This window comes from Schistocerca serialis, chromosome 6 (genome assembly GCF_023864345.2).
Source record: "Schistocerca serialis cubense isolate TAMUIC-IGC-003099 chromosome 6, iqSchSeri2.2, whole genome shotgun sequence".
NCBI classification, from domain to species: domain Eukaryota; kingdom Metazoa; phylum Arthropoda; class Insecta; order Orthoptera; family Acrididae; genus Schistocerca; species Schistocerca serialis.
In genome coordinates this window covers 766,217,822-766,232,498 of record NC_064643.1, presented here as the reverse complement: position 1 = coordinate 766,232,498, position 14,677 = coordinate 766,217,822, and positions in this window count along the sequence as shown.

Below are 14,677 nucleotides of genomic sequence, written 5' to 3'. Positions count from 1 at the left end.
CTAATCCTTCTTTACTGCATCCCTCACTCCCACACATTGACGAATTCACACGGAAATTCCGTCGCTATGTAATACGAGTACTATGTGTTCTAAGACATTTCCTTCTAAATCGAGTAACGTTTATATGGAAACGACAGGATTATCTTTTGGGATACGTCAATCACATTTCCGATCCACTAATCCTTCTTTACTGCATCCCTCACTCCCACACATTGACGAATTCACACGGAAATTCCGTCGCTATGAAATACGAGTACTATGTGTTCTAAGACATTTCCTTCTAAATCGAGTAACGTTTCTATGGAAACGACAGGATTTTCTTTTGGGATACGTCAATCACATTTCCGATCCACTAATCCTTCTTTACTGTATCCCTCACTCCCACACATTGACGGATTGACACGGAAATTCCGTCGCTATGAAATACGAGTACTATGTGTTCTAAGACATTTCCTTCTAAATCGAGTAACGTTTCTATGGAAACGACAGGATTTTCTTTTGGGATACGACAATCTCATTTCCGATCCACTAATCCTTCTTTACCGCATCCCTCACTCCCACACATTGACGAATTCACACGGAAATTGCGTCGCTATGAAATACGAGTACTATGTGTTCTAAGACATTTCCTTCTAAATCGAGTAACGTTTCTATGGAAACGACAGGAATTTCTTTTGGGATACTACAATCTCATTTCCGATCCACTAATCCTTCTTTACTGCATCCCTCACTATCAAACATTGACGAATTCACACGGAAATTGCGTCGCTATGAAATACGAGTACTATGTGTTCAAAGATATTTCCTTCTAAATCGAGTAACGTTTCTATGGAAACGACAGGATTTTCATTTGGGATACGACAATCTCATTTCCGATCCACTAATCCTTCTTTACCGCATCCCTCACTCCCACACATTGACGAATTCACACCTAAATTGCGTCGCTATGAAATACGAGTACTATGTGTTCTAAGACATTTCCTTCTAAATCGAGTAACGTTTCTATGGAAACGACAGGATTTTCTTTTGGGATACGACAATCACATTTCCGATCCACTAATCCTTCTTTACTGCATCCCTCACTCCCACACATTGACGAATTCACACGGAAATTCCGTCGCTATGAAATACGAGTACTATGTGTTCTAAGACATTTCCTTCTACATCGAGTAACGTTTCTATGGAAACGACAGGATTTTCTTTTCGGATACGACAATCACATTTCCGATCCACTAATCCTTCTTTACTGCATCCCTCACTCCCACACGTTGACGAATTCACACGGAAATTGCGTCGCTATGAAATACGAGTACTATGTGTTCTAAGACATTTCCTTCTAAATCGAGTAACGTTTCTATGGAAACGACAGGATTTTCTTTTGGGATACGTCAATCACATTTCCGATCCACTAATCCTTCTTTACTGCATCCCTCACTCCCAAACATTGACGAATTCACACGGAAATTGCGTCGCTATGAAATACGAGTACTATGTGTTCTAAGACATTTCCTTCTAAATCGAGTAACGTTTCTATGGAAACGACAGGATTTTCTTTTGGGATACGACAATCACATTTCCGATCCACTAATCCTTCTTTACTGCATCCCTCACTCCCACACATTGACGAATTCACACGGACATTGCGTCGCTATGAAATACGAGTACTATGTGTTCTGAGACATTTCCTTCTAAATCGAGTAACGTTTCTATGGAAACGACAGGAATTTCTTTTGGGATACGACAATCACATTTCCGATCCACTAATCCTTCTTTACTGCATCCCTCACTCCCACACATTGACGAATCCACACGGAAATTGCGTCGCTATGAATTACTATTAGTTCTATGACTTCTCCTTCTAAATCAAGTAACGTTTCTATGGAAACGACAGGACTTTTTTTTGGGATACGACAATCTCATTTCCGATCCACTAATCCTTCTTTACTGCATCCCTCACTCCCAAACATTGACGAATTCACACGGAAATTGCGTCGCTATGAAATACTATGTGTTCTAAGACATTTCCTTCTAAATCGAGTAACGTTTCTATGGAAACGACAGGATTTTCTTTTGGGATACGACAATCTCATTTCAGATCCACTAATCCTTCTTTACTGCATCCATCACTCCCACACATTGACGAATACACACGGAAATTGCGTCGCTATGAAATACTATGTGTTCTGAGACATTTCCTTCTAAATCGAGTAACGTTTCTATGGATACGACAGGATTTTCTTTTGGGATACGTCAATCACATTTCCGATCCACTAATCCTTCTTTACTGCAACCCTCACTCCCACACATTGACGATTTCACACGGAAATTCCGTCGCTATGAAATACGAGTACTATGTGTTCTAAGACTTTTCCTTCTAAATCGAGTAACGTTTCTATGGAAACGACAGGATTTTCTTTTGGGATACGTCAATCACATTTCCGATCCACTAATCCTTCTTTACTGTATCCCTCACTCCCACACATTGACGAATTCACACGGAAATTCCGTCGCTATGAAATACGAGTACTATGTGTTCTGAGACATTTCCTTCTAAAGCGAGTAACGTTTCTATGGAAACGACAGGATTTTCTTTTGGGATACGTCAATCACATTTCCGATCCACTAATCCTTCTTTACTGCATCCCTCACTCCCACACATTGACGAATTCACACGGAAATTCCGTCGCTATGAAATACGAGTACTATGTGTTCTAAGACATTTCCTTCTAAATCGAGTAACGTTTCTATGGAAACGACAGGATTTTCTTTTGGGATACGTCAATCACATTTCCGATCCACTAATCCTTCTTTACTGTATCCCTCACTCCCACACATTGACGAATTCACACGGAAATTCCGTCGCTATGAAATACGAGTACTATGCGTTCTAAGACATTTCCTTCTAAATCGAGTAACGTTTCTATGGAAACGACAGGATTCTCTTTTGGGATACGTCAATCACATTTCCGATCCACTAATCCTTCTTTACTGCATCTCTCACTCCCACACATTGACGAATTTACACGGAAATTCCGTCGCAATGAAATACTAGTACTATGTGTTCTAAGACATTTCCTTCTAAATCGAGTAACGTTTCTATGGAAACGACAGGATTTTCTTTTGGGATACGACAATCTCATTTCCGATCCACTAATCCTCCTTTATTGCATCCCTCACTCCCACACATTTACGAATTCACACGGAAATTGCGTCGCTATGAAATACGAGTACTATGTGTTCTAAGACATTTCCTTCTAAATCGAGTAACGTTCCTATGGAAACGACAGGATTTTCTTTTGGGATACGACAATCACATTTCCGATCCACTAATCCTTCTTTACTGCATCCCTCACTCCCACACATTGACGAATTCACACGGAAATTCCGTCGCTATGAAATACGAGTACTGTGTGTTCTAAGACATTTCCTTCTAAATCGAGTAACGTTTCTGTGGAAACGACAGGATTTTCTTTTGGGATACTACAATCTCATTTCCGAACCACTAATCCTTCTTTACTGCATCCCTCACTCCCAAACATTGACGAATTCACACGGATATTGCGTCGCTATGAAATACGAGTACTATGTGTTCTAAGACATTTCCTGCTAAATCGAGTAACGTTTCTATGGAAACGACAGGATTTTCTTTTGGGATACGACAATCACATTGCCGATCCACTAATCCTTCTTTACTGCATCCCTCACTCCCACACATTGACGAATTTACACGGAAATTCCGTCGCTATGAAATACGAGTACTATGTGTTCTAAGACATTTCCTTCTAAATCGAGTAACGTTTCTATGGAAACGACAGGATTTTCTTTTGGGATACGACAATCACATTTCCGATCCACTAATCCTTCTTTACTGCATCCCTCACTCCAACACATTGACGAATTCACACGGAAATTCCGTCGCTATGAAATACGAGTACTATGTGTTCTAAGACATTTCCTTCTAAATCGAGTAACGTTTCTATGGAAACGACAGGATTTTCTTTTGGGATACTACAATCTCATATCCGATCCACTAATCCTTCTTTACTGCATCCCTCACTCCCAAACATTGACGAATTCACACGGAAATTGCGTCGCTATGAAATACGTGTACTATGTGTTCTACGACATTTCCTTCTAAATCGAGTAACGTTTCTATGGAAACGACAGGATTTTCTCTTGGGATACGACAATCTCATTTCCGATCCACTAATCCTTCTTTACCGCATCCCTCACTCCCACACATTGACGAATTCACACGGAAATTGCGTCGCTATGAAATACGAGTACTATGTGTTCTAAGACATTTCCTTCTAAATCGAGTAACGTTTCTATGGAAACGACAGGATTTTCTTTTGGGATACGACAATCACATTTCCGATCCACTAATCCTTCTTTACTGCATACCTCACTCCCAAACATTGACGAATTCACACGGAAATTGCGTCGCTATGAATTACTATGGGTTCTATGACTTCTCCTTCTAAATCGAGTAACGTTTCTATGGAATCGGCAGGGTTTTCTTTTGGGATACGACAATCTCATTTCCGATCCACTAATCCTCCTTTACTGCATCCCTCACTCCCACACATTGACGAATTTACACGGAAATTGCGTCGCTATGAAATACGAGTACTATGTGTTCTAAGACATTTCCTTCTAAATCGAGTAACGTTCCTATGGAAACGACAGGATTTTCTTTTGGGATACGACAATCACATTTCCGATCCACTAATCCTTCTTTACTGCATTCCTCACTCCCACACATTGACGAATTCACACGGAAATTCCGTCGCTATGAAATACGAGTACTGTGTGTTCTAAGACATTTCCTTCTAAATCGAGTAACGTTTCTGTGGAAACGACAGGATTTTCTTTTGGGATACTACAATCTCATTTCCGATCCACTAATCCTTCTTTACTGCATCCCTCACTCCCAAACATTGACGAATTCACACGGAAATTGCGTCGCTATGAAATACGAGTACTATGTGTTCTAAGACATTTCCTTCTAAATCGAGTAACGTTTCTATGGAAACGACAGGATTTTCTTTGGGATACGACAATCACATTTCCGATCCACTAATCCTTCTTTACTGCATCCCTCACTCCCACACATTGACGAATTCACACGGAAATTCCGTCGCTATGAAATACGAGTACTATGTGTTCTAAGACATTTCCTTCTAAATCGAGTAACGTTTCTATGGAAACGACAGGATTTTCTTTTGGGATACGTCAATCACATTTCCGATCCACTAATCCTTCTTTACTGCATCCCTCACTCCCACACATTGACGAATTCACACGGAAATTCCGTCGCTATGAAATACGAGTACTATGTGTTCTAAAACATTTCCTTCTAAATCGAGTAACTTTTCTATGGAAACGACAGGATTTTCTTTTGGAATACGTCAATCACATTTCCGATCCACTAATCCTTCTTTACTGTATCCCTCACTCCCACACATTGACGAATTCACACGGAAATTGCGTCGCTATGAAATACGAGTACTATGTGTTCTAAGACATTTCCTTCTAAATCGAGTAACGTTTCCATGGAAACGACAGGATTTTCTTTTGGGATACGTCAATCTCATTTCCGATCCACTAATCCTTCTTTACTGCATCCCTCACTCCCACACATTGACGAATTTACACGGAAATTCCGTCGCTATGAAATACTAGTACTATGTGTTCTAAGACATTTCCTTCTAAATCGAGTAACGTTTCTATGGAAACGACAGGATTTTCTTTTGGGATACGACAATCACATTTCCGATCCACTAATCCTTCTTTACTGCATCCCTCACTCCAACACATTGACGAATTCACACGGAAATTCCGTCGCTATGAAATACGAGTACAATTTGTTCTAAGACATTTCATTCTAAATCGAGTAACGTTTCTATGGAAACGACAGGAATTTCTTTTGGGATACTACAATCTCATTTCCGATCCACTAATCCTTCTTTACTGCATCCCTCACTCCCAAACATTGACGAATTCACACGGAAATTGCGTCGCTATGAAATACGAGTACTATGTGTTCTAAGACATTTCCTTCTAAATCGAGTAACGTTTCTATGGAAACGACAGGATTTTCATTTGGGATACGACAATCTCATTTCCGATCCACTAATCCTTCTTTACCGCATCCCTCACTCCCACACATTGACGAATTCACACGGAAATTGCGTCGCTATGAAATACGAGTACTATGTGTTCTAAGACATTTCCTTCTAAATCGAGTAACGTTTCTATGGAAACGACAGGATTTTCTTTTGGGATACGTCAATCACATTTCCGATCCACTAATCCTTCTTTACTGCATCCCTCACTCCCAAACATTGACGAATTCACACGGAAATTGCGTCGCTATGAAATACGAGTACTATGTGTTCTAAGACATTTCCTTCTAAATCGAGTAACGTTTCTATGGAAACGACAGGATTTTCTTTTGGGATACGACAATCACATTTCCGATCCACTAATCCTTCTTTACTGCATCCCTCACTCCCACACATTGACGAATTCACACGGACATTGCGTCGCTATGAAATACGAGTACTATGTGTTCTGAGACATTTCCTTCTAAATCGAGTAACGTTTCTATGGAAACGACAGGAATTTCTTTTGGGATACGACAATCACATTTCCGATCCACTAATCCTTCTTTACTGCATCCCTCACTCCCACACATTGACGAATTCACACGGAAATTGCGTCGCTATGAATTACTATTAGTTCTATGACTTCTCCTTCTAAATCAAGTAACGTTTCTATGGAAACGACAGGACTTTTTTTTGGGATACGACAATCTCATTTCCGATCCACTAATCCTTCTTTACTGCATCCCTCACTCCCAAACATTGACGAATTCACACGGAAATTGCGTCGCTATGAAATACTATGTGTTCTAAGACATTTCCTTCTAAATCGAGTAACGTTTCTATGGAAACGACAGGATTTTCTTTTGGGATACGACAATCTCATTTCAGATCCACTAATCCTCCTTTATTGCATCCCTCACTCCCACACATTTACGAATTCACACGGAAATTGCGTCGCTATGAAATACGAGTACTATGTGTTCTAAGACATTTCCTTCTAAATCGAGTAACGTTCCTATGGAAACGACAGGATTTTCTTTTGGGATACGACAATCACATTTCCGATCCACTAATCCTTCTTTACTGCATCCCTCACTCCCACACATTGACGAATTCACACGGAAATTCCGTCGCTATGAAATACGAGTACTGTGTGTTCTAAGACATTTCCTTCTAAATCGAGTAACGTTTCTGTGGAAACGACAGGATTTCCTTTTGGGATACTACAATCTCATTTCCGAACCACTAATCCTTCTTTACTGCATCCCTCACTCCCAAACATTGACGAATTCACACGGATATTGCGTCGCTATGAAATACGAGTACTATGTGTTCTAAGACATTTCCTTCTAAATCGAGTAACGTTTCTATGGAAACGACAGGATTTTCTTTTGGGATACGACAATCACATTGCCGATCCACTAATCCTTCTTTACTGCATCCCTCACTCCCACACATTGACGAATTTACACGGAAATTCCGTCGCTATGAAATACGAGTACTATGTGTTCTAAGACATTTCCTTCTAAATCGAGTAACGTTTCTATGGAAACGACAGGATTTTCTTTTGGGATACGACAATCACATTTCCGATCCACTAATCCTTCTTTACTGCATCCCTCACTCCAACACATTGACGAATTCACACGGAAATTCCGTCGCTATGAAATACGAGTACTATGTGTTCTAAGACATTTCCTTCTAAATCGAGTAACGTTTCTATGGAAACGACAGGATTTTCTTTTGGGATACTACAATCTCATATCCGATCCACTAATCCTTCTTTACTGCATCCGTCACTCCCAAACATTGACGAATTCACACGGAAATTGCGTCGCTATGAAATACGTGTACTATGTGTTCTAAGACATTTCCTTCTAAATCGAGTAACGTTTCTATGGAAACGACAGGATTTTCTTTTGGGATACGACAATCTCATTTCCGATCCACTAATCCTTCTTTACCGCATCCCTCACTCCCACACATTGACGAATTCACACGGAAATTGCGTCGCTATGAAATACGAGTACTATGTGTTCTAAGACATTTCCTTCTAAATCGAGTAACGTTTCTATGGAAACGACAGGATTTTCTTTTGGGATACGACAATCACATTTCCGATCCACTAATCCTTCTTTACTGCATACCTCACTCCCAAACATTGACGAATTCACACGGAAATTGCGTCGCTATGAATTACTATGGGTTCTATGACTTCTCCTTCTAAATCGAGTAACGTTTCTATGGAATCGGCAGGGTTTTCTTTTGGGATACGACAATCTCATTTCCGATCCACTAATCCTCCTTTACTGCATCCCTCACTCCCACACATTGACGAATTTACACGGAAATTGCGTCGCTATGAAATACGAGTACTATGTGTTCTAAGACATTTCCTTCTAAATCGAGTAACGTTCCTATGGAAACGACAGGATTTTCTTTTGGGATACGACAATCACATTTCCGATCCACTAATCCTTCTTTACTGCATTCCTCACTCCCACACATTGACGAATTCACACGGAAATTCCGTCGCTATGAAATACGAGTACTGTGTGTTCTAAGACATTTCCTTCTAAATCGAGTAACGTTTCTGTGGAAACGACAGGATTTTCTTTTGGGATACTACAATCTCATTTCCGATCCACTAATCCTTCTTTACTGCATCCCTCACTCCCAAACATTGACGAATTCACACGGAAATTGCGTCGCTATGAAATACGAGTACTATGTGTTCTAAGACATTTCCTTCTAAATCGAGTAACGTTTCTATGGAAACGACAGGATTTTCTTTGGGATACGACAATCACATTTCCGATCCACTAATCCTTCTTTACTGCATCCCTCACTCCCACACATTGACGAATTCACACGGAAATTCCGTCGCTATGAAATACGAGTACTATGTGTTCTAAGAAATTTCCTTCTAAATCGAGTAACGTTTCTATGGAAACGACAGGATTTTCTTTTGGGATACGTCAATCACATTTCCGATCCACTAATCCTTCTTTACTGCATCCCTCACTCCCACACATTGACGAATTCACACGGAAATTCCGTCGCTATGAAATACGAGTACTATGTGTTCTAAAACATTTCCTTCTAAATCGAGTAACTTTTCTATGGAAACGACAGGATTTTCTTTTGGAATACGTCAATCACATTTCCGATCGACTAATCCTTCTTTACTGTACCCCTCACTCCCACACATTGACGAATTCACACGGAAATTCCGTCGCTATGAAATACGAGTACTATGTGTTCTAAGACATTTCCTTCTAAATCGAGTAACGTTTCTATGGAAACAACAGGATTTTCTTTTGGGATACGTCAATCTCATTTCCGATCCACTAATCCTTCTTTACTGCATCCCTCACTCCCACACATTGACGAATTTACACGGAAATTCCGTCGCTATGAAATACTAGTACTATGTGTTCTAAGACATTTCCTTCTAAATCGAGTAACGTTTCTATGGAAACGACAGGATTTTCTTTTGGGATACGACAATCACATTTCCGATCCACTAATCCTTCTTTACTGCATCCCTCACTCCAACACATTGACGAATTCACACGGAAATTCCGTCGCTATGAAATACGAGTACAATGTGTTCTAAGAGATTTCATTCTAAATCGAGTAACGTTTCTATGGAAACGACAGGAATTTCTTTTGGGATACTACAATCTCATTTCCGATCCACTAATCCTTCTTTACTGCATCCCTCACTCCCAAACATTGACGAATTCACACGGAAATTGCGTCGCTATGAAATACGAGTACTATGTGTTCTAAGACATTTCCTTCTAAATCGAGTAACGTTTCTATGGAAACGACAGGATTTTCATTTGGGATACGACAATCTCATTTCCGATCCACTAATCCTTCTTTACCGCATCCCTTACTCCCACACATTGACGAATTCACACGGAAATTGCGTCGCTATGAAATACGAGTACTATGTGTTCTAAGACATTTCCTTCTAAATCGAGTAACGTTTCTATGGAAACGACAGGATTTTCTTTTGGGATACGTCAATCACATTTCCGATCCACTAATCCTTCTTTACTGCATCCCTCACTCCCAAACATTGACGAATTCACACGGAAATTGCGTCGCTATGAAATACGAGTACTATGTGTTCTAAGACATTTCCTTCTAAATCGAGTAACGTTTCTATGGAAACGACAGGATTTTCTTTTGGGATACGACAATCACATTTCCGATCCACTAATCCTTCTTTACTGCATCCCTCACTCCCACACATTGACGAATTCACACGGACATTGCGTCGCTATGAAATACGAGTACTATGTGTTCTGAGACATTTCCTTCTAAATCGAGTAACGTTTCTATGGAAACGACAGGAATTTCTTTTGGGATACGACAATCACATTTCCGATCCACTAATCCTTCTTTACTGCATCCCTCACTCCCACACATTGACGAATTCACACGGAAATTGCGTCGCTATGAATTACTATTAGTTCTATGACTTCTCCTTCTAAATCAAGTAACGTTTCTATGGAAACGACAGGACTTTTTTTTGGGATACGACAATCTCATTTCCGATCCACTAATCCTTCTTTACTGCATCCCTCACTCCCAAACATTGACGAATTCACACGGAAATTGCGTCGCTATGAAATGCTATGTGTTCTAAGACATTTCCTTCTAAATCGAGTAACGTTTCTATGGAAACGACAGGATTTTCTTTTGGGATACGACAATCTCATTTCAGATCCACTAATCCTTCTTTACTGCATCCATCACTCCCACACATTGACGAATTCACACGGAAATTGCGTCGCTATGAAATACTATGTGTTCTGAGACATTTCCTTCTAAATCGAGTAACGTTTCTATGGATACGACAGGATTTTCTTTTGGGATACGTCAATCACATTTCCGATCCACTAATCCTTCTTTACTGCATCCCTCACTCCCACACATTGACGAATTCACACGGAAATTCCGTCGCTATGAAATACGAGTACTATGTGTTCTAAGACATTTCCTTCTAAATCGAGTAACGTTTCTATGGAAACGACAGGATTTTCTTTTGGGATACGTCAATCACATTTCCGATCCACTAATCCTTCTTTACTGTATCCCTCACTCCCACACATTGACGAATTCACACGGAAATTCCGTCGCTATGAAATACGAGTACTATGTGTTCTAAGACATTTCCTTCTAAATCGAGTAACGTTACTATGGAAACGACAGGATTTTCTTTTGGGATACGTCAATCACATTTCCGATCCACTAATCCTTCTTTACTGCATCCCTCACTCCCACACATTGACGAATTTACACGGAAATTCCGTCGCTATGAAATACTAGTACTATGTGTTCTAAGACATTTCCTTCTAAATCGAGTAACGTTTCTGTGGAAACGACAGGATTTTCTTTTGGGATACGACAATCACATTTCCGATCCACTAATCCTTCTTTACTGCATCCCTCACTCCAACACATTGACGAATTCACACGGAAATTCCGTCGCTATGAAATACGAGTACAATGTGTTCTAAGACATTTCATTCTAAATCGAGTAACATTTCTATGGAAACGACAGGATTTTCTTTTGGGATACGTCAATCACATTTCCGATCCACTAACCCTTCTTTACTGCATCCCTCACTCCCACACATTGACGAATTTACACGGAAATTCCGTCGCTATGAAATACTAGTACTATGTGTTCTAAGACATTTCCTTCTAAATCGAGTAACGTTTCTATGGAAACGACAGGATTTTCTTTTGGGATACGACAATCACATTTCCGATCCACTAATCCTTCTTTACTGCATCCATCACTCCAACACATTGACGAATTCCCACGGAAATTCCGTCGCTATGAAATACGAGTACAATTTGTTCTAAGACATTTCATTCTAAATCGAGTAACGTTTCTATGGAAACGACAGGAATTTCTTTTGGGATACTACAATCTCATTTCCGATCCACTAATCCTTCTTTACTGCATCCCTCACTCCCAAACATTGACGAATTCACACGGAAATTCCGTCGCTATGAAATACTAGTACTAAGTGTTCTAAGACATTTCCTTCTAAATCGAGTAACGTTTCTATAGAAACGACAGCATTTTCTTTTGGGATACGACAACCACATTTCCGATCCACTAATCCTTCTTTACTGCATCCCTCGCTCCCAAACATTGACGAATTCACACGGAAATTGCGTCGCTATGAAATACGAGTACTATGTGTTCTAAGACATTTCCTTCTAAATCGAGTAACGTTTCTATGGAAACGACAGGATTTTCTTTTGGGATACGACAATCTCATTTCCGATCCACTATACCTTCTTTACTGCATCCCTCACTCCCACACATTGACGAATTCACACGGAAATTGCGTCGCTATGAAATACGAGTGCTATGTGTTCTAAGACATTTCTTTCTAAATCGAGTACCGTTTCTATGGAAACGACAGGATTATCTTTTGGGATACGACAATCCCATTTCCGATCCACTAATCCTTCTTTACTGCATCCCTCACTCCCACACATTGACGAATTCACACGGAAATTCCGTCGCTATGAAATACGAGTACTATGTGTTCTAAGACATTTCCTTCTAAATCGTGTAACGTTTCTATGGAAACGACAGGATTTTCTTTTGGGATACGACAATCTCATTTCCGATCCACTAATCCTTCTTTACCGCATCCCTCACTCCCACACATTGACGAATTCTCACGGAAATTGCGTCGCTATGAAATACGAGTACTATGTGTTCTAAGACATTTCCTTCTAAATCGAGTAAAGTTTCTATGGAAACGACAGGATTTTCTTTTGGGATACGACAATCACATTTCCGATCCACTAATCCTTCTTTACTGCATCCCTCACTCCCACACATTGACGAATTCACACGGAAATTGCGTCGCTATGAAATACGAGTACTATGTGTTTTAAGACATTTCCTTCTAAATCGAGTAACGTTTCTATGGAAACGACAGGATTTTCTTTTGGGATACGTCAATCACATTGCCGATCCACTAATCCTTCTTTACTGCATCCCTCACTCCCAAACATTGACGAATTCACACGGAAATTGCGTCGCTATGAAATACGAGTACTATGTGTTCTAAGACATTTCCTTCTTAATCGAGTAACGTTTCTATGGAAACGACAGGATTTTCTTTTGGGATACGACAATCACATTTCCGATCCACTAATCCTTCTTTACTGCATCCCTCACTCCCACACATTGACGAATTCACACGGATATTGCGTCGCTATGAAATACGAGTACTATGTGTTCTGAGACATTTCCTTCTAAATCCAGTAACGTTTCTATGGAAACGACAGGAATTTCTTTTGGGATACGACAATCACATTTCCGATCCACTAATCCTTCTTTACTGCATCCCTCACTCCCACACATTGACGAATTCACACGGAAATTGCGTCGCTATGAATTACTATTAGTTCTATGACTTCTCCTTCTAAATCAAGTAACGTTTCTATGGAAACGACAGGACTTTTTTTTGGGATACGACAATCTCATTTCCGATCCACTAATCCTTCTTTACTGCATCCCTCACTCCCAAACATTGACGAATTCACACGGAAATTGCGTCGCTATGAAATACTATGTGTTCTAAGACATTTCCTTCTAAATCGAGTAACGTTTCTATGGAAACGACAGGATTTTCTTTTGGGATACGACAATCTCATTTCAGATCCACTAATCCTTCTTTACTGCATCCCTCACTCCCACACATTGACGAATTCACACGGAAATTGCGTCGCTATGAAATACTATGTGTTCTGAGACATTTCCTTCTAAATCGAGTAACGTTTCTATGGATACGACAGGATTTTCTTTTGGGATACGTCAATCACATTTCCGATCCACTAATCCTTCTTTACTGCATCCCTCACTCCCACACATTGACGAATTCACACGGAAATTCCGTCGCTATGAAATACGAGTACTATGTGTTCTAAGACATTTCCTTCTAAATCGAGTAACGTTTCTATGGAAACGACAGGATTTTCTTTTGGGATACGTCAATCACATTTCCGATCCACTAATCCTTCTTTACTGTATCCCTCACTCCCACACATTGACGAATTCACACGGAAATTCCGTCGCTATGAAATACGAGTACTATGTGTTCTAAGACATTTCCTTCTAAATCGAGTAACGTTTCAATGGAAACGACAGGATTTTCTTTTGGGATACGTCAATCACATTTCCGATCCACTAATCCTTCTTTCCTGCATCCCTCACTCCCACACATTGACGAATTTACACGGAAATTCCGTCGCTATGAAATACTAGTACTATGTGTTCTAAGACATTTCCTTCTAAATCGAGTAACGTTTCTATGGAAACGACAGGATTTTCTCTTGGGATACGACAATCACATTTCCGATCCACTAATCCTTCTTTACTGCATCCCTCACTCCAAAACATTGACGAATTCACACGGAAATTCCGTCGCTATGAAATACGAGTACAATGTGTTCTAAGACATTTCATTCTAAATCGAGTAACGTTTCTATGGAAACGACAGGAATTTCTTTTG